Consider the following 20,733-nt stretch of genomic DNA (forward strand, 5'->3'; position numbering starts at 1 on the left):
CGTAACAGAATGATACATTGTGTAGGAAGTGGGATCATTTATATGACTCAAAACATGTGGAAATGTTTCTTCCCGATCATTCGGGTAACTACTACTTCACGTGTTATATCAGGGAAACCCCATTTACGAGACAGTTCTGGAAATGCCTGTGTCTGTAGCCCACGCCAATAAAACATCGTTATAGCTGCCTTGAGACTCCGTTATGGGACCAGCCGCGGGAAGGGAGGGTGAGAGAAAGGTGAGACAAGTCACAGAGGGGAGGAGGGAAATTGTCTGGGGCGATAACAGCCCCGTTGACCAATGTTTGTGAAGAGAGAAAAACATCCGAAAAGAAGAGGAAGGAAAGAAAATATTTCCTAAATTAAAGAGGAAGCTGCTTGTTGTAGGATGCGGTGGAGCAGTGCTCGCTCTCGCGATGCTTGCGGGAGGAGGGGGCTACGGGCAGGGCGGCCACGGTGCACGGGGCGGCGGGAGGAGCGCCGAGAGGGGGCGGCAGGAAAAGCCTCTCCGGCGGCCCGTGACGTCAGGAGTTTTCCTGAAAGTCAACAAGCCCGGCGGCGGCGGCTGTGGCGCGGGGAGACAGGCGCGCGCGGCCCCGCCCGGCGGCACAGGGGGACCAGGGCAGCGGCAGGAGGGAGGCGGAGGATGCGGCCGCCGTCTGCACAGTGACAGGTCCGGAGGAGACCCCCACCAGGATGCGCGGCGCCCATGCCCCTCTGCCCTGAGCCGCTCCTGCTGCCATCCGCCGGCCAGACAGAGGGGCCAGGGAGGGAGGGGAAAGCCGCCGCCACCCCTCCTTTCCGTTCCTGTCGCAGGTAACTGTCTAGAAAGGTGGGAGGAGATGTTTGCAGTGATGGTAATCGTGCATAGTATGTGATCTCCTTGGGGTACCACGCAGGGCCCTTTCGGCTGTGCATGAATGAGGTGCTTGCATCTCCTGCAACCAGACAGCCCCCTCCCCTTCACAGCCCATTGAAGTGGGCTGGGCTGCATTTTCTGGCCTAGTTGGATAGCACCGGCGTTGCTGCTTATGCATTTGCATGTGTTTATAAATTGTGATGTGCGTGGGGGGTGGGAGCGGTATTTGGTAGTAGCGGTGGCTCTTTCGCGGAGAGGACCACCCCCTGGCCTGTATCAGCCAGGCGCTTGGTTGGAGCCAGGGGATGCTGCCGCTCTGCAGGAGCAGAGGGAGGCTGGGCTGCCATGTAAACACAGGCACGTCTGGCCGCCGCCCCCCACGCACACACACTTTCTATTTAATGGATCGGATGTGGATGGTAAGGGGAGACTCGAGGCCGGTGATAGTAAATGTTTCATCAGTTTCCCGTCCTGGGCTAATAATAGCTGCGGACTGCGAGAACCCGCTGTTTGGCAGGCAGTGGGCGGCTGCTCCGGGGATGCAGTGAGCCGGGCTCTCAGCACGCACGACTCCAGTCGTCCAGGGCAGCCATGGAAGCCCAGGTGCTGGCATCTCGTGTATAATCAAGCCATGCTTACGCTGCATGCCGCACACCATAACGTTCTTACTGCAGTCTTGGGATCCAGCATCCCTGCAGACTGCCACGTTGTCCCTTCTTCACAACAACCATGTGTGCCAGACATCCCTCCTCCCCCCTTTGCCGTAGAGGTCATGCAGTCCACACCACTCAGCACAGGCTTCAGGCCTGTCGCTATTGGTACAATGTTTATGGTTTGCTCTCACTGCTGTGTGTATCCTCGACCTAAGAAAGCAGAAGTACCTGCTCCATCCATTTCTAGAGGCAGCAGCCATACAGGGCGGGGAGCCCATCCGCCCCATGTATTAGTGGAGGCAGTAACGGCATGCCATTTAATAGAGAAGGCGTCTATCAACATTTAATGCCCTGTGTACTAGAAGTGAATGGCATACATTGTTCTGTGTATCACTAGATCTAACAAGGAGGAATTTGAGCAGCTCTTAACCAATGGGTACAATGAGAGGGGATTTCTCCTGTCTGTACGCCAATGGGGTCAACGCACCTCTTTCACTTTCCCTGTGTAGTTTGTATGCTGTGTGTGTGTGGGGGGGGTGTTTGGCACTTATTCTTGTGCAGTCACCGTCGGCCATAGAAGCCCATCGCTGCCTATCTCACTTGTACTGAAATGTCTGCGATTGTGACTCAGTTCATACATACAGTAACTCGTGGAGCATTTAGTATGACGTGGTGTAATGCGCGATCTGCTGGCTTTGTTTTACTTTTGCTTTCGGTTAGACGCAAATGCATTGGTTTTGGAGTGCTTTGGATAATAAGGTATTGAATTATGTCGTTTTTACTTGGTTTATTGTGTTCCGGCTCGTGAGCATGGGGACTTGCGTATATAGTGGACATAGCTTGAAGTCCCATAGTAGACCATGCGTGCATTTGGCAAAACTGGGTCTGTTATAATGTCACCTTAATACATGTATATTTATTATTGAAATTAATTAATTGTGCATTTAGAGCAGGTAGAGAGATACAGACCGCAGGAACCAATGGGATTCGTGCAGTGTTGAGTTGTTTACTGATATTACTGCTCAGTGATAGACTGTCTCAAATGTTCTTGTAAAAGTTGATGCCACTTTTATTTCTTAAAGTTGTTTTGTGGACAGCTGTGGTGTAATAGCCCAATCATTTGGTTTTATAGAACTTCACATGCTTTGTTTTGTTTTAATTTATATGATTTCTGTAAACATTCCGCAAAATGGAAACGCTCACAGTTGAACAGAGCGTTACCAAAATGCCTTTGTTTTGGACTTCTGCAGAGGAGAACTCCCTTACTGTTTGCCAGTAACTAAATATTCTACTGTGGGATGACCCTGCCTCTTTTGACTAGTCAATTGTCTGATGGACTAGGACTCCACCACAAGCAGGACTGCAAATTGTTTTTATACAGGCACCGAATTACTCCAAGCAAACAAGTCAAATACTGCCAACAACTGAGTGGGCTCTCTGTCCAAAAAAACATTTACTAAAAATAGGACCCAATGGTGCATTATATAGCACCATTTACTAAATATATTTTCTAAAATGCAAAGGGATTTGAGAGCAGCTCCTGAATTATGATAGTACACGAGGGCCTGACACAGTGTCAATTAACATTACATTGCATTAATAACTACTAATGTATGTTTCAAGTTTACTTTTTTTTATGTTGCAGAACTCCGAGGAGGTCCACGTAAAATCGTGGAATGCATGTATGCACTAAAATGCAGATAACAAGAATATCCGAAAAGCTATTTGGAGTTTAAAAGTTCATAGGATCTACCCCAACAGTGGTCGCAGCAAATATGTAAAATGTCCAACATTTAAAATAGTGTGTTAAACAGTTTCCCGGTAGACTAGAGGGTGTTGCACTTAATGGTACATAAAATGACTATCTTGTCACTAGTGCAAACTATTCAAACACTAAAAGGTAAAAACATTATATAAGAGCACAATAGCAGCTGCAAAACCAAAAATATAGGTGACTGAGACCGTGATATTGCACTTAATGGTACATAAAGTGACTATTGTGCTGCAGACGCAAAATATGCCAACACTATATAATGAATACAATATATAAAATCCATTTACAGCAGCAAGACCAAGATAAAGATGGATAGAAAAGGCAAGGAGCCAGCTTGGAGATCAATGACAACCACAACATTATCCAGGTTAAAACATAATTAATACAACATTAAAAAACACTTTAAAAAGTTAGAAATTCTGTGACAAAGCATTTCATACGGAGGTGCATAAAGAGACTGTAAGACAGTTAATGTATGTGCATATGACAATATTGTGTTCTTCTTTGTCAAGGCTGCGTTAAGCCTGTAAGTGTAACTAGCTACATCATGCCATGTAAGCAGACCACTCTCTGGCAGCCCACAGAGGACTTTCCCTGTGTTCTGGATTGCCAGTCCAAATCTGTCAGTTTTGAATTAGAATTGTTAAATTCAGCCAGTGCTGTTCTGGTGTGTATCAGAAGTTCTGATTTACAATTCTACTAATATATAAAACCAGAAGTAATGAATGACAAGAAACAGCGGGGGGAAAAACAGGAACACAAGGCAGTGTTGCCTCCTGTGGGAGCCTTATTTTCAGCAAATTAATGCCTGGCGTGGGATTAGGAAATCTGCATGCAACTTTGTCAATTGGCATATATTTAAGAAGAATGACTTGACATAAAGGTGTAACTGAGTTGTGTTCTGTGATGTCCAGAAATGTTTCTACAGCGAAAGATAAAAAGTGAATACAGATTTTAAATATAATTAATATTATTGCAAAAAGCACCTCTTTGAATTGATGCTTTTTATTCTGTTGAGCAGCTGCAAATGTTGCCTTCTAGTTCTGAGATCACACATTTTCTCCAATGCAGGAAGTGGATCTCGCAGCCCTGTTCAAAATGTCACCTTGCGGGTGATGTCCATTTCCAAATTAAAGCCCCCCATTCGCAGTGTTTTAGCATGCAGCTAATGAGTTTCATTGGGAGAGGAGCTCTTGGAGATGTTTGGCGTTAAAGAGCTGGGAGAGCTCCATGTACCATCAATTATTGGGCACCTCGAGTTCGGTATCTGCATTCTTCCGAAATGTCACTTTGTATTGTTTTGGCTATCTCCTGTAAACAAATAATGATTTTTGTACTTCAAAGTGCCTCATAAAGTCAGTGGTGGCTGGGAACATATCTAGAACACTTTATTTCCCCGAAGAAGTTCAATGATATGCTCTTGGCAAGGAAAAGGAAGTTTGAGATGTCCATGGTGTCACTTGGAAGTAGACATCAACTTTATCAATGCCTTCTCGTAAGCGGTTTCTGTTGTGTATGGGCTCTAGAGTGTGTGATGTGTCCCTCTCTGCAGACACATGTGTTTGTGACATTGTCTACTGTGTGGTCTTTCACATGTGTACAGTGACTTGCGCGGTCTGTGGAGCAACAGCTTAGAGATTCCGCTGCTGCATCCTTGATTATTGGAGGAGTTCCATACCCAGAATGTCTCTGTTAACTTCCTTTGTCACTTGATCCAAGTGACGCTCAATTCAGAGTAGTTGCAACACGTTTGGGATATTTAGGTGCAGCTGTGGGGCCAGTGGACGCTTACAAGTATGATAGCATCACATATTGATGGCACATACATGGGAATGGGGCAGTAAAATGCTTTAGCTGGGAATGTTAGAATGAGACCATCCAATATATTCTAAATGGAAGAGAATTTGTGTTGAAACAAAAAAAAGAAATTGCAAGTGAAGGGAAAGGGTGTTAAAAGATAAAGAAGTTGAGATAGAGAGACAAATTAAGATAATAATTGAGATAAGAGACTGTAGGACATGGACCGTACAACCTGTGGTCATTCTCTTAGCCATCGCATTGTAGTAATAGCAAAACCGCACTTAAAAAAAAAACACTTGTATTAAACTGACTTCTAAAGGTAAATTTGTTCCTGTGTGAATGGAAGGTCCCGGAACAAATGTCCTCTTGTGTGAACCTTTATGGTCTGTGGGATCTGGAAGATTTGCAAAGCTCAAGGCTTGGACAGTGTCATGGTTCTTCAGCTTTTACTGAAATTGAGAACAGCCATTTGTGGTTAACCTTGTTTTTGCAAAAGTTATTGCAAGAGTAAAAATACTAGATGAAGTTTATCTCCTGGGCATAAAGCCCTCATCCTTTAATATCCAGACGTGCCCTTTTGCAGGATGCTCCTGAAGAGCTGTACATCCCTGATGTTTGGCCTCAGCCATGTCCCTTCCTGTGTATTGTAAGGGCCTCCATTAGACGGGCTCTTTGAGAGCGGCAAGAGCAATTGGCCAATATCCTTGGAAATGAAATTTGCTGGCCTATATCTGAGGGGAAAATAAAGCAAATGATTGTCATCAGTGTCCATCGTCTTCAATTTTCAAAAAGAACAAAACACCCAAATTTAGAAGTACATATAATTCAGCTGCATCAAGACAAATTCAGTTCAAAAGACCAAACTCTTTTATCCATTTCCGCATGGGAGTAGTACTAGGTAAGAAGTTGAAGTACCCAGCAATAACTTTTCCCGCGAAACCAGCCTAAACTGGTTTGACTGAAGCAACATCTGTTAAAACGGTATGTACAAATAGGACAGATCTGTTTCCTAGGACTAATTCCTTCTCATTCTTTTACTTGGTCGTGCCTTGGGTCAGACAAGAAGGATTACTGATTCTTTGGTTCCAAACCACTGATTCCATTGGAAGCCAGGATCCTCCAGCTGTCTCTTAATGCATAACATAAAGCCTGGGGTACCTAAACTTTGGGGTGCTAAGCAAACTACAACACCAAAACTTCAATTTTATTAAAAGTGTGAGTTTCAGACCAGACTCTTTGCTGGCTCCCTGCCTGTGAGTTTTATTTAGGTTTATTTTCTTTGTCTTTTTACGGCTCACCTAATGATAACGTCTATCTGTTGTGGCAAACCTGTTGAGTACAGTACCAACAGTTGGAGTAGGTTTGGGTCTGCTCAATGTTTATCATTGGTTGGATTTCTTGTCAGTCTCATTTGCTTGCCTCTTTTTAAGTTGCTTTCCGTTTCTCTCTTGTATTTGCTCATCCCTTGGTGCATAGGTCCTCCTTTGCCATCCTTGCAATTGGATGATTTGTAGCTTTCCACAGCTTACATAAGGGAGCTACTTTTTACTTTTTCGTTGAGTAATTCAGAAGTGTGCATATATATTTCTCACTCATTCTTCAAATGCTCTTCAAGCCTGCTTTTACATTATTTGTAGTTCTTGTTTTACTAATATTTGTTACTTCCCAAACTGTCTTTCGCGGTATTAGTGAAAAGACCCCAACAAAACCCCATTCTCTGCCTTGTGTGACTGAGATGGTAATTGTCTACCCAACGCCCCCAGAGCCCTTGATCCTTTCTCATTCATGGAACAACTCCAAGTCTGTGCTGCCAATAGCTTGACTGTCTTGGGGTCACTAGGACCAGCTATAGGCTCGGAGCCTTCGGTTTCTAGCACTCTGACCTTGTTGGAGACGTATTAGGGTTGTAAACAGAAACGGAGGTCCCTGTGGGTTTATAAGGTACTTTCGTGATAATAATGATGTGAGCAATCGCAGTACAAAATGGGTTAGATTGATGTCAAGATAAAAGAACATGTACACATCGGATTATGGTAGTTTCAATCGTTATTTATGTATAAAGAAATTATTTAAAAAATTCAAACCACAAAACGATAGTGGAAGGTGTCCCCAGTGAGCATGGAACCTAAAACATTTGTGACATATTATTGATATATACATGTGGTTTCCCCAAATGATTGAAGCCACTTTCCGGTGGGTGGTGGTTTACTCCTCCCCTCCTTAATCCACTTATTCTCATTCATCTAGTTCTCCCCTCTTGCTGCACTGTTCTGCCTCCTCCCTTCCCCTGCCGCACGCTTAGGGTGTGGTCTCCTTCCCCTCCCCCGGGGAATGCCCTGCGGCCCTCAGACCGAATTTTTGTGGCATGGGTTGGTTATGGTGGGTGGGTTCTGGGTGGGATGGGGAGTTGGGGGGGATATTGGGTGGGCACCGCTCCCCATGGGTAAAGTGTCTTGAAGGATGGTTACTTAGTGCATAGCAATGTGCGTGATTGGTTGCCTTTCAGGCTGACCTGATACATTTTAAGAATGTACGGACAAATGTGCTACACTACTTACAGGTTGGCGCAAGATGCTTGCGATGTCTCCACTGCCATATATGTACTTAATGTGATTAATGCAATATGTAATCCATTGCTCCTTCTAATGGAAAAAAAATAAAGTTTGTTATAAAAAAAAATGTACATGTGGTTTCCAGTATTTCATAAAGTCGACCATTTTAGACTATATACAGTGGAGCAGCGTTCTTATAAAATAATAAGTGCTGTTTAAATGGTTCCCTTTAATTTTGTCAACGGTGTCTCAACCCTATGTGCAGTAAAGGGTCCCTTCAGGATCTAAAGTTATAGGGACTCCTGTGAAGATTGTTGTGCAGCAATTTGGGGAATCTGTGCCACCAGTAAGTGAAATGGAAAGAGTTTACTCACATGGGACCCAGCTGGGCTCCCAATGTGAGGGTGGGGAAGCTGACAATTAGGGATGGCACTTGGGTGACGAATCCAGAATAGGAAGCTTGGGTATTGCAAGGAAACACTGCGATCTGTGATTCCCTTCTGTACTCCGTAACGATAATGACTGCGGTCGCTGAGACGTTTGATCGATTACTGATCCAAAATTCCAGTCTTCATTGCTCGTAGTTTTGATTACTGATGTTCTCGGGTGCAGGGGGCGCGTGCAGCCGCTACACGCTGGTGTAGATCAGCGTTAGTCTGTCTACACGGGTCGAACCAGACAATTAGATTACCCTGGTTCCATGTGAGTAGGGTCTCCCTTGTTTCTTTTTCTGGAGATTTATTAGGGGCCACAGGGAAGCAGCCGCGGCCCATTCAGGAAAGAGCGGTAGGGCCCGGTGGAGAGGGGGTGGGGATTTCGCCAGGCGACGATGAGGGAAAATGAATTATTAAATTAATTATTAATTTAATTTTCCCTCGTCATCGTCCGTCGAACCCCACCGCTCTTACCTGCATGGGCCATGGCTGCAGGGAAGGAGTTTTTAAAGGGGGCTCGACAGGTGGTGGGGCTGGAGGTGCGAACTGGACTAGGCATGTTTTGTTTGGCCTGCGTTATGAAGTGTTGCCCTTAAGAGGGTGGGAACTGATCCAAAGGATAAGACAAGGGATGAGGTGTAGGCACTGGAGAAGCCACCTGGACATTGCTTAAGTCCTGTCGTAACTAACTGGAAGAGCCTATGAATGTCAGAGACAGTGTTAAATCCTTTCCTTGTATTCCTTTGGGCAGGAGTGATGGGCCACTATGGAGCTACCATACTGAGTATAGGCTTTCACTTAAAAACTGGTACTGTTTTGAGGGTGCATCTGCAGTCCCTTCTAACCTTTTCTAACACAAGGAGATGATGGACGGAGCACTGAAACCTTTCAGACACTCACCCCAGTCACAGATCTGGGTTGAATCCATCATCGTTGTTTAGCTCACTTTGCCACCCCAGTTCAAACTCAGACATATCCAAATCAGTCTTGACCCTGTTCCTCATGGGGACAGTCCAGCCCGAACTGCCAATCCAGGTCTTCCCTGGACCAGAAAGAAGCATCCTGGGACCTTTTCAACATTTGTTCCAAGTCTTCTGCAAACCTCACCTGTGATTTTTCACTTCATCACCTGTTTAAGAGGCACCGTTGTTTCTAATGTGCCTAGAAATAGTACCCTGCTATAAATTATATGCCAGGCCCTCTCAACAAACTATTAAAAACTGATGGCAAACCTGTTGCATTTTAGCATAACCTTAACGCACACTGCATTCAAGGATGTATGTACATTACCCACAGTAATCCAAAAGGATGAAAAATCCATAATCCTACTGCAACATATAATTTTAACCAATTATAAGGCTGAAGTAATTATATCGAACTTTGATAATCTGTATCCAGTTACTCTTTGTTTCCCTTCTTTAGCCCTCCAACTTAAAGAGAAACTCTACCACCTATTAGTTTAAAATAACTCTGCTCCCCACAGCAAAACCTTAATTCATTATGTCTGCTTGACACATCTCCAATCCCTCACCTCCCAATGGTTAGCAGTTCAACCCCCATGTATGCTCTGATATTCTGAATTCGTGAAAGGAATTTCTTTATGAATTCGTCTCCTGAAAGCAACATTATTCACTGTGCGTTTGGGTTTTTGTTTAAAAAAAAAAAAAAAGTACCCCTCATGCAATCTAGGTGCCATTCTTTATCACAGGGGCCTCCTTCCCCTGCACCAAACTGATGCAAGGTTGGCTCACTCTTAAGCACATTCTAGTTTTTTGTGTGTGGAGAGGGAAAATGTAAGGGCCGTTCAAATATATTAAAATTCTATCAAGATAGACAATGCTTGATTGCTTTATTTAATCATACCTGTCTTATTAAAGGTGTAAAACAAAAGGAGTGGGGAGTCTGGCAGCTGTTAGGGCTCCTCCCTTACTACCTTGTGTTGTTCAACATGTTTCAGCCTCTCGCAATGTACTTCCCATATTACTGGGCTTTCTTCAGGACCTAAAACCATTCCTATCTTCCAGTCGTGATTTATGCTCAGTATGAAGATTGAATGGTTGTGACCTGACTGTAACCAATGGGCATTCTCTTATTGTAGCCTGTTTGAATAGAACACTGGAAAGTAATACAGTCATAAGCATTTGTGACGCTGTAGAGCATCGAATACCATCCACCAATAAAAGTAAACTCTCCCTCATAAGTTTAAGTTGCTGCATTGGAAACGGTTGAACTCTATCAGCTAATGCTCACTTAACCTAACCTGTTCTTAGTGAGTTGCTGTTTGCAATATATTTATAATATAACACTGTAACCTCCATAAACATAAATAATGTAAATATTTTGTGATTCATTAAGTAAAGTATCTTGGTTTGTGGTGAAGCTTGGCACCATCTGCCAAAAGACTGAACTTCAAGTGGAAGCCAGTTTTGTCGCCTCTACCCAGGTCTGGAATATGCAGCAGATTGTTTAGGTTTTTAAAGGGTAAAATATAAAATAAGTGACTACAGCTTACTTTTGAAGTTAGTACAGAAACATGCACTGTTTTGGGACATCTTAGCAGTATTGTGTGATGTTAAAGTATATTTTAATGCAATAATATTTTAGAATTTTTGACGACGGTGAAGGCCTGAATATGCACACCTTTGCATTTTTGCAGTATTATCTAAATCGGCTTTCTATGCAGAAAATGTATTTCTATAAGAAACCTGCGCCTCTGCTCAAATTAAGTGAGATTTCCTGTAGGTAAATCTAAAGTATTGACAAAATACTATAACACTTCTCATTGATTAGGCACACTTAAACGTCACTTTAATATAGCATGTGTTGCCAAAGAACCGAAAAAGCAGAGGTTGTAATGGCAGCATGAATACTCATTACAATTGACTACCTGTTGTGGGTCACATGTCTTTTAAAAAGTATATCTCAACCTCTATGCCCCTCTCTGGTTATATTTTGCTGGCCAAGTTAAATCATCCGCTGCCTGTTTGCCACCATCCTCCATGCCAAGCCCCTCCCCTTCTGAAGAGGCAAGGCTCTCTCAATACCTATAGTTGAGGCCTAGCTAAACATTGACTCCTAAGTTCTGCCAAACACCCTGCATAGCTTAACTCCTGTTCCGGCCAGTTGACTCGGAGCTCTCTTGATGAACACAGATATAGTTGAGGCGTCGCTGAATATCTCTACTGGGTGAAATCGTCCACTGTTCCAAGCGCCATCCATATCATATGCATTGTTGAATGTACCCATCTTGGTGACCTTCTCTAGCAAGTCAAGCTTCAACATATTTAAAACGACCCCAAATCTCCATCGTATTTTGACATAGCCTGGCATAACCTGGGTTTTCTAAAACACCAGGTTTGACCAATTTCATTAAGCACTGTTTGTACCTAATCTCTGAGAGGGAAGGTTAGTAAAAGGTTAGTGCTTGTGATCAAGAACACCATTTGAAGGATGTGAAAAACTTTCTCTTTCGCACAAAAAAGGTGAATTTATCCCAACTGCCTCTAGTAGCATTTTTGTAAGTTGAAGAACTATTGCTTTGATTTTTGGATGAGCTGTGGAAAGTGTGCAACAAGTGTAGGAGGGCTTCGTTGAGAAGAAAGAGTGACTGCAAGCATTGTCAAAAATTAGTCAGAGGATGTTCCTGTAGCATGCTCATTTTTGTCGATACATGAAACATTGAACTGCAGGTCTAGTCTCAATGAACTCAATGGTGTCTTCTATCTAGTAGTCAAGTACCACGAGTAAACCTTAAGTATTTCTGTGTATAGATGTGACTTCTTCAGAATCAGTTCCTGGTTATTTGACGACAAGGCAAAATAACAGCTTTATGCTCTCTGTGTGTCTGGCTACTGAATAAATTAAAGTGAACATTGTCCACCACTGTAGGCAACTTATGTGTTGGATGAAATTTGCAGCCTGCAAAATTCTCTGCGAAGAAGCACCTGTTTGCCACATTTTATTAGGTGGCTTATTCAGTTTAAATGGGATATGTATTTCCATTCTCGAATGTATTCCCAAATAGAATTATTGATTTTGTTTGTAATTCATTAATTTTTGAATTCGCAAACTGGCTATTTCCAAATATATTCCCATCTTCCAATATATTTGCATTTGTACAGCTCTATATTTTTGCTGAATTGTTGTACATTTTTGTAGATGGCTCCTTGCCGTATCCATCTGTACTACTCCTTATCCCTCCTTGATGAGTTTAGGTTGCCATTTGTGTCCACACCAAGAACTAAATAAACACATTGGAAGAATAAAAGATACCAGGACAGGATTAGTTCATAGCAAGTTTTCATTGAACCCCAATTCAGCAGTCCTGTTCCAGCTGAGGAAATATCTGCAGTTGTTTTTCTTGGAACTGAACATGAAGTGATACTCTGTGTTTGAATGATTTAATACTCTGTGTTGTACACAGTTACATTGTAAATTTAATGTAATAGATCTGCTGTGACGATTTTAACTACATCTCCATCTCTACTAATCAAATTCAATTCTAAAAAGAAAACCTATGTTATGTACATACATATGAAGAGTGGTTTTGAATCAGCTCTCCTCAACCATTGGCATGTTCGAGTGCCACTCACGTTTTGCTTCTGCACACAACGGCATACAGCACGGGAAAACAGACCAGACCACTTCAGGCATTAGCTCGCTTCACAATAAGGAACCACATTTTGCTTGTGCGCACCTGCTTAGAAAGTTTTCCACTTCTGTGCCAGTGTTGGTGAGTGAATCTATGCTGTAATTTTTTGCTTCCATTTAATTTGTTTTTGGGCTTTGCACTTTTTTTCTACGGTCTGGTTACTCCCACCCACAATTTGTTTTTCTGATCACATGTACATATTTGCCTGAAGATATGTTCCTCAGTGATGGGCAGTTCCTTTAGTTTTCCCTTTATTTCTTATAGAGCTTCCCTTTCAGTTTACTTTCCCCTTTTTGTTGTGCAATTGGCAGCTTCTCAAACAGAGTTCTTGAGTCACTCACTTACTTTTTAAAGCACCTGGCAGCATTCACTTCTGAAAGCCCCTCATTTCCTGTGGTTTGTGTTGCATTCCACACAGCCACTGCTTCTAAACTGACCATCTTTCTTGTAATGGTATTTTGCATGGTGTTTCATTGTTCTACCATTCAAAGATGGCTGCCACTTTTAGATGCATCACTGCTTCTACACGTGGCAGCTATCATGGAATAGTAATGTGCCGATAGACTATGCACAATTCCATTTCAGGATCACCTTCTTGTGCTAAGTTAATTTTTCTAGTTATTTTGTATTTACAAACACATGGTTGCCACGTTTAACATACAGTATTTGTTCTTTTTCTTCTATTCTTTTACTGTATCTTGCATAAGTTTGGAAAACAAATCAAAAAAGCACCATAAACATCATAACTGGGCAAGACTTTGCAATATTTGTATATTTAACTCCAGTCTTTGCAATGCAGATATTTGATATCTCTCCTAATCTAGATGTATCTAATTTTAAACCAGATATATCTCTTCTAACACAAATTTCTTGTAAATTACTTAACCCATGTACATGAAACCATCAAAGGCACTTCCTTCCGAGTAAAGCTCTACTAATATGCCAAGATTTGTATAATTCTGTACATCTTTTTTTTTTTTTTTTTGGAAGCGCTGTCAAAAGCTTCATCTGGGAGTTATTTGAGAATAGTCACTTTTATTTTATTATTATTTTTTTTAGCTTTTTTGACCCCTGCTTGACTGCCCTGCATGAAACTTGCCTCGCTGAATCCAAATCTGATGAACCTTTTTTAAACAGCAAAACATTTGTGTGCAGATTTGTCAAACAGCGTTAAAGTTATTATAAAATGTATTTCAATTAAACCTAACCAGGATTACATATGTTCTGTATATGTGAATAGAAACATCCAAACTCTATTAAACACGCTTGAAATCAGGAGCACAAACATAACACAACTAATACTCAAGAAATTGTACTAACCTACTAACTACTTATCTTGGGTTCCGGAGTAGCGTGCTACTTGCAGAAAAGGTGCTTCAATGTCTCATCAGGATTTATACGCGCTATAGGAGCACATTTATAATACAGCTAGAATCTCCTAAAATAAATATGATAACATATTTTTCAAGGTTGAAAATGCTATTGGATATGGTTGTCATTTAGTCAGAGGTGCATTGTATCCTGTCACTATATCTGGAGGGACTTTTTCTTATACTGTGCTTGGAATTTATATAATTAACTTGAGATTGTTTGGCTCATGGGTCAAGAGTTCTAGTCGGATGTGAGGAGGGAAATGTGATTGACCTTCATTGAGTTCTGTTTTCTTTCAGAGATCAGTGAGTTCTAACACACAAAACCCATCCTCCATGTTGTTTGACTGGTCATGCTTATTTTTGTTGCCCGGACTTTGCATTTCTATTTTGGCTTCGACTTTATGGTGGAGTTTCGAGCACTTTCTTTAAATTGGTCTAACTGCCCTTTTTCTGCAGTTGATTTTCTGACCCAGCTTACTTTTTCTACAATTCAGACCACTGCCTCCTTTCTTGTGACCCTCTTTCTTTCACATCTGCCCTAGCCTACTATGGGTATTTTTTTTGTTACCAAACGTCTCCTATTTCCCTTACTTGCTGTCCTTCTTGTTTGTGTCTGATGCTAAGGCTTGACCGCTGTGCTCTGCTTCCCTCCTTGCTCTTATTGAACGTGCCTGTCACTCAGTGCTTCATCTCAACCGTGACATTCACCTTCTCCTCCTTGTAGGCCCTACTTTCCCATTGGTCTTTCTTTCCAGTTGTAGATTGTGTACAACCGTTTAAAGAAAGTTGACAAAGCACTGTATGCCATAGTTCCCGTGTAGAGGAAGTTCCAGATACATGTGCATGGTAGTCCTATTTCTTCATTTTAATGCTGTAGATTTTTAGGTCTCGCCTAGTGACGCAGCGCATGCGCTGCTTGCTCCTGGCTAGATCTATTGTCGTCACTTTGGCTTGCGAGGGTGGAAGCTCCACCCACGCTTCTTATAATGCGCCCGCCAAATCCGTGCTTTCTATTGGGAGGGAAGCATGTTTGGTTCCCTCCCTGTCTTCCTTCGGCGTGCCTGACCGGACAGGGCATGTGCACGCGCCCGGACAGGACATATGCACGCGTATGTTGTACGCGTGTAATGACAGCATCTTAGCAGAATGCGGGCATAGCGCACTTTCAGTTTCTTTACTCCCCGCGTTCGCTTTCTTTGTTTAATCACTTATGAAGTTGCACGGCGCCCACCTTTATGTATATTTAATTAAAATACTCTTCCATGACATCTGGTGACTCCACAAACTTTTCCCGATGTTTTTCATGTTACCGGCATTTTCAAACAGTATGAAGAAAGTTGTGAAAATTGTACTCAAAAATACAGGCAGATCCATTTGCGAGTGTGCAGTGAATTGGAAAGTAGATTGCGAAATAAAAACGTCATGACAGCATTAACAAGACGGAGCTCTTCACCTTACAATCGGTTGTTTGAGATCGCTGAGCAGTATTTCTTTTTTGCCTGCAGATTTATATAGCGCAAACTCGACCCGAAGGTATTGGAGCGCGTTACAGGAGCACCACTCACGTCAGTTACACAAGGACACAGTTATTTTTGGTATGCTTCGGGAGATGAATTGATTTGCCCTGAATCACAGGATGTTGAGCCAACGGCGAGGCTCAAACCTAGTTCCCCAGCTCCAGAGTCGGCAGCTCTGGCTGTTAGGCCGCATCCTGTCAATTGCACACAGCTATGCTGAAGACAGGCCGCCGGAGTAACATCTGCTGCTAAATTACGGTTACCTTGCATGCACATTTTCTCCTTTGATTCAGTCATCTAGCTTGGAGACGTTGTGAAAGACTGTCTGATAAATTATCGCCTGCATACAGAGCGCACCCTTATATTGCACCTGTGTTCTTGCGCTCCTTTTAATAAATATTAAAGATATAGTCCACAGAGGAGAACCTAGAGCAGACATGATGACCGGTTTATGTTGGCTGTGATGTGCATTTTTCATTTTCGCATTTTTGTTGCTGCTCATAAAGCCCCAGTGTATGACTCCGAATAGGACCTGGACTGCAGCACAGTTTTAGGTTTATTTCTTTAGAGGGTGCGGAGCTCCTGAGGGGATTAAAGTTAAAGTATCATCTAGAATAAGCTTTGGGGGTAAGGATGAGAGCATAAAATCAAAAGGCGTAAAAGCTAATCATTATTAGAAGACGTATTTGTGTGCGTTTGTCTATAATAAAAAAAACAAGGCCCATTGTGATTCCACCCTTGTAGACAATCATTAAATATTATTTAAAATGAGTAAATTGGTTTGACTCTTAAGAGCAGGTCTAGGAGAGTGACGAGACACACTGCAAGTGTTGGCTTATTTAACTGGAGGTGTATCTTAGAGAGAGGCTGCTGTAATGTAGACTCACTAGAAGTTGATTTGTTTTAATAGGACGGCATGGATAAAAAAATATTCATTACTCCACCTGCAATACCTTCCACCATTTTAGCGCTCCTGACACATTAAAAGGGGCACTAACATTGTGCAGCTCATTCCTGGCCCCACTAAAAAAACACTCATCCACCACAGGTGACTCCCACCGAATGACGACAGAGGCAAGGGTAAGATACTGCAACACACCAGTCTCCCTGGCAAAGCTCAAACATGTTTTTCCATACATGATTCTCCTTTTTAAGGACGAGGGTAAGTGTTCCATTGAAGTCGCCCCTTTTAGAAACCGGAAAACCTTGGTTTGACTAAACAGCACGTGAACTAAGTCTCTGTGCTCCCCACCCTCCTTGCAGACATTGCTTGGAGCCATACTTCAGGACTTAATGCCACAGCGTGATAAACCAAGGGTCCTAGCATATCAATGCCACCATTGCTCCTGCACAGCAGAAGGGAGGTTGGACAGAATAATACTGAGGTCCAAATACGTTAGTAGATAAGGATGGATGCGTGCTATCTCTAGGGGTGGATACAATGAATGATGTGGTCTTAGTCCGTTAATACAGTTTTGCCTGCTACTTCACGGGACCTGATTGCATTCGATCAACTAGAAGGTTTTAGTGAACTTCCTGAACAACTCACCACACCCAGAGAAAAAAGTAGAGCTAGCCACCAAGGGAATAATTTTTCCAATACATTTGTGAGAGGCTCTTGAAAACATCTGCCTGCCATTTTTCCAGTCAAAATGGACGTGATTTAGACAAAGGAAGACCCCTCCCCCCTCCCCAACATCCCATCCCTAAAAGCAAGTAAGAGCTCTTCAAAGGCAGATCTCGGAGAAGATACTCCGCCTGCTTCTGGCATTGTGTGCAGCAGTGGGGGTGTGCCACCCAGTCTCTAGTGGAAAAGGGGCGAATAAAACATGCTTGAGAAATGCCACAAAGAGAAGCTCGGCTGGATCGCACTATGCCGCAGACAAATGTCAAAAGGAACAGCCTCTCACACAGGCGTGCAATACCTATTGGGCTCAAAGGGCTTCAGCCCCCCTCCGTTGTGTGTGTCCGCCTGGGCTGAGAGAGCTTCTAGTTGCGCCTCTGCTCTCATATAGGAACAAACAACCACATATTGTTAGCAAAAGGGTGGAAATGAAGATAGGAAGCACCGAATGACACTTTTGTCGCACAAGGGACTGCAATTCTCTACTGCAAGGCCAAATTATACTAGAAAAACCTATGAGAAACCAACTCATCAATTGTAGCAACAAGCATTTGCAATGCAATAGGTCTCGCATTTGCGAGAGTTTAAGCTATTGGCATTGTAAATGACAATGCCTTTTATTTATGTTTTAAAAACCAACACGTAAATAAAAGGCATTGCCATTTACAATGCCAATAGCTCAAACTCTCACAACTAAGAGACCTATTGCATTGCAAATGCTTGTTTTCAACTGAGTTTGTCAAGTTTGGTGTCTTGACATTGTTACGTCTGACCACGTTAACCGTACTAGATTCAGGCTAGTTTAAAAAAAAAAAAAAAGGCTGAGAACATCTTGCTGTTTAGATCTCCTTCAGCAATTATAAACAGCAATCTCTCGCAGTGGTCCCATCATTATAAAAATAAAGTGTTAACTGCTGACACTAGAATAAAATGAATTGTTTCCTATCCCCGTCGTTGGTGGTCTGGGCAGCCGCCAGTCTGTGAAATGTTTCATTCAGAATAAGCTTCAGAGTGAGAACCCAAATTAAATATCGAGGTAGCAGAGGTTCCCTCGAAAGAGAAAAAACACTTATTCCTGACTGGAAAATATAGTTCTTCACAGAGTTAAGTCCAATTTCACTGATCGTCATCCGATCACTCCTAGACTATGACATCCCCCCCCCCCCCCCCCCCCCCCCTTGGTTTTGCATCTGTTCAATTGGGCAGACATGAAGTCAGGGTCACTGTACAAAGATGTAAAAGGGGAGGAATGCTTGTGACGCTCTCCATTATCTCTGCGACTTCCCATTGATTGACACTGTACACAATATCCGAGAGGCCTACTTGGCAGTCAGTTAACGTTTGGCTGTGAAGAGTTTTTGTTGTATGGCCCATGGAGGTGCGTTAGAGCAGCCCAGTCTAAAATGGGTCTGCGATGCGCAGATTACAAATTATTGTTCTCCCCTAAATGCAAAAAGTATCAATCCAGTTTTTTTAGGCCTCAGCAGCCCAACCAAACTGATTTAATAATATGCTACTGAATCTAGTTTTGGAAATGTATTATGTAAGGGAATTTATTTTGAAGCGACAGTTCTAAGTATAGATTTACAGTGTGGGAGGGTGAGCTCTAAGAATGCACGTTGGGGTGTTTGTTGTTATGTAGCGCCGTTTCCAACATTTGAGCCGTAGCGGGCACGTGGCTGGCATTGTGCACATTGTATAAACAAAATAAATGCGGCAAGTGGTGGCGGCACTTAAAAAGTAGGCAAGGGAATATCGCAGCAACAAACCAGTCGAACTAGAAGCAACCTTGGCCCGGCCTTAAGCACCACAAATCCATTCTGTTGTTTTCAAGCCTTTCCGGGTACCGAGGCCCTGACCACACCTTTTCCAGGTATCGGATTGTCCTGTGTTGCAGCAGGAAACGCGGCTGTGGTGACTCGGATTGAAAGCGGGCGCTTGTTTTGCAGACGTGCCTTCCTGCGCGAGTTTGGAGTTGACCCCAATATCTCCTAATTGGATTGGGTTGTTAATCTGAATGTGCATTTGTTTGCTGTGGTTGGATGAGACGCCTACCCGCTAATTGAGAGGATGGTATGCAGATAGAACCGGTCCTTTACCATTCTTCACTTTAAGCGAAAATTCGCATCTCTGCTACTGCCTTCCTCTTCGTTATTCATCGCTGCTGAATCCCTTGGTCAGCCTGCCTCAAACTGTACACAGTCTGGGGTTTGAATGACAGAGAATACTTGGACGGCAATAATGCCCGGGATCAGCCATATTGGAATATGCTACTTCATGTTAACGGTGCAGCATCTCGCGTGTTTCACTGCAGAGCACTCACACGATATTTCAGAAGAGGTTCACAGGCAGGGCAGTGGCCAGCAGTGAGGCCGAGTTCTTTATGTATGACTGCTGGGCTGGCTGGGCTGCAGCTGCAGAGAGAACGTGTTTTATGTTTCCTCGCTGTGTAAGGTTGCTGAGTAGCAAATGAGCGCTGCCTTTGAAATGAAACATACCACAGTACTGTCATTCAGCATAACCCGAACACTGCACATTAATAATTATGAAAATGTCTTTTGAAAGCATGCAGTACTCCTTTTAGAAAAATACTATTATTACTCAACAAACCTCGCTTGCGTTAAGCTTGGATACAGACCTCTGCAGCAGAGACTTTCGCCTACTGAGCTATCTTACCTGCTAAATGTAGCTCTCTAGTTTTTAGGTCGGGTGTAGCCAAGACCTTTTCATTTCACTAAAATTATATGTATAATACTTAACATAGAGGATCAACAATTTTGAAACCGAGCAATAGGGTTCCAAAGTAAAGTCCAAGTAATGATGATAGTGCACAACAAAAAAATATTTCCCAGATTGTTTCCAGTTGTACAAGTCTTGTCTTTTATTCGTTGATAGAACTTCTTCGATGTGAGCCCCCTGTCAGCCAACACGTGTTTCGTCCTGACTATATCACGTCATGGACTTCATCAGGGCTGCAGGCAAACAAAAGTATATAATAACCAAACTACATAAGCATTATCAATGAGCAAAGTTCATACATCTGATTAACATGGTGAACTGAAATTTAAAAAAATTCAAATTATGGTGCCGGATAACCTAATAGGTTTAAGTGGTGATCGGAGCCAGAAATATAATGTGATGTATCCACCGAAAAGTAGAAAATATTCCGTGAAAATAGGAAAGGAAGTGAAACACCTGAGGGGGTGTAGTTTGTAAGAAAAGAACCTGAAGATAAACCAATCACAGTGAAAAAAGAAATAAACAAGGCTATATAAGCCATGAAGACGAAGCCGCTATCATAACTACTGATCTCCTAGGTAACGGCAAAACCCATAAGTTTATAGTGAACACCAAGTGTATTCTCTCTGTTTGAGACAGTACCGCTGTGATAAGACGTAAACGGAGTATAAACTCACCTAAATAAGATATGATCAAGGGCTTTAACTATTAGGTCCAAAACCTAATGTTGTATTCCACGAACTAAAATTAGTAAACAA

General features: G+C 42.7%; 1 protein-coding gene across 1 annotated transcript in view; it reads left to right on the top strand.

Annotated features, from left to right (window-relative positions):
- Positions 1-430: 430 nt before the first annotated feature.
- AKT3 (AKT serine/threonine kinase 3) overlaps positions 431-20,733 on the top strand; it is a 740,092-nt gene continuing 719,789 nt past the window's right edge. Inside the window, exon 1 of the mRNA XM_085611402.1 lies at positions 431-815. The gene's annotated coding sequence lies outside the window, so the exon portion shown is untranslated. The remainder of the gene's footprint in view (positions 816-20,733) is intronic.

The sequence above is a fragment of the Triturus cristatus genome, chromosome 6 (assembly GCF_964204655.1).
Source record: "Triturus cristatus chromosome 6, aTriCri1.1, whole genome shotgun sequence".
NCBI classification, from domain to species: Eukaryota; Metazoa; Chordata; class Amphibia; order Caudata; family Salamandridae; genus Triturus; species Triturus cristatus.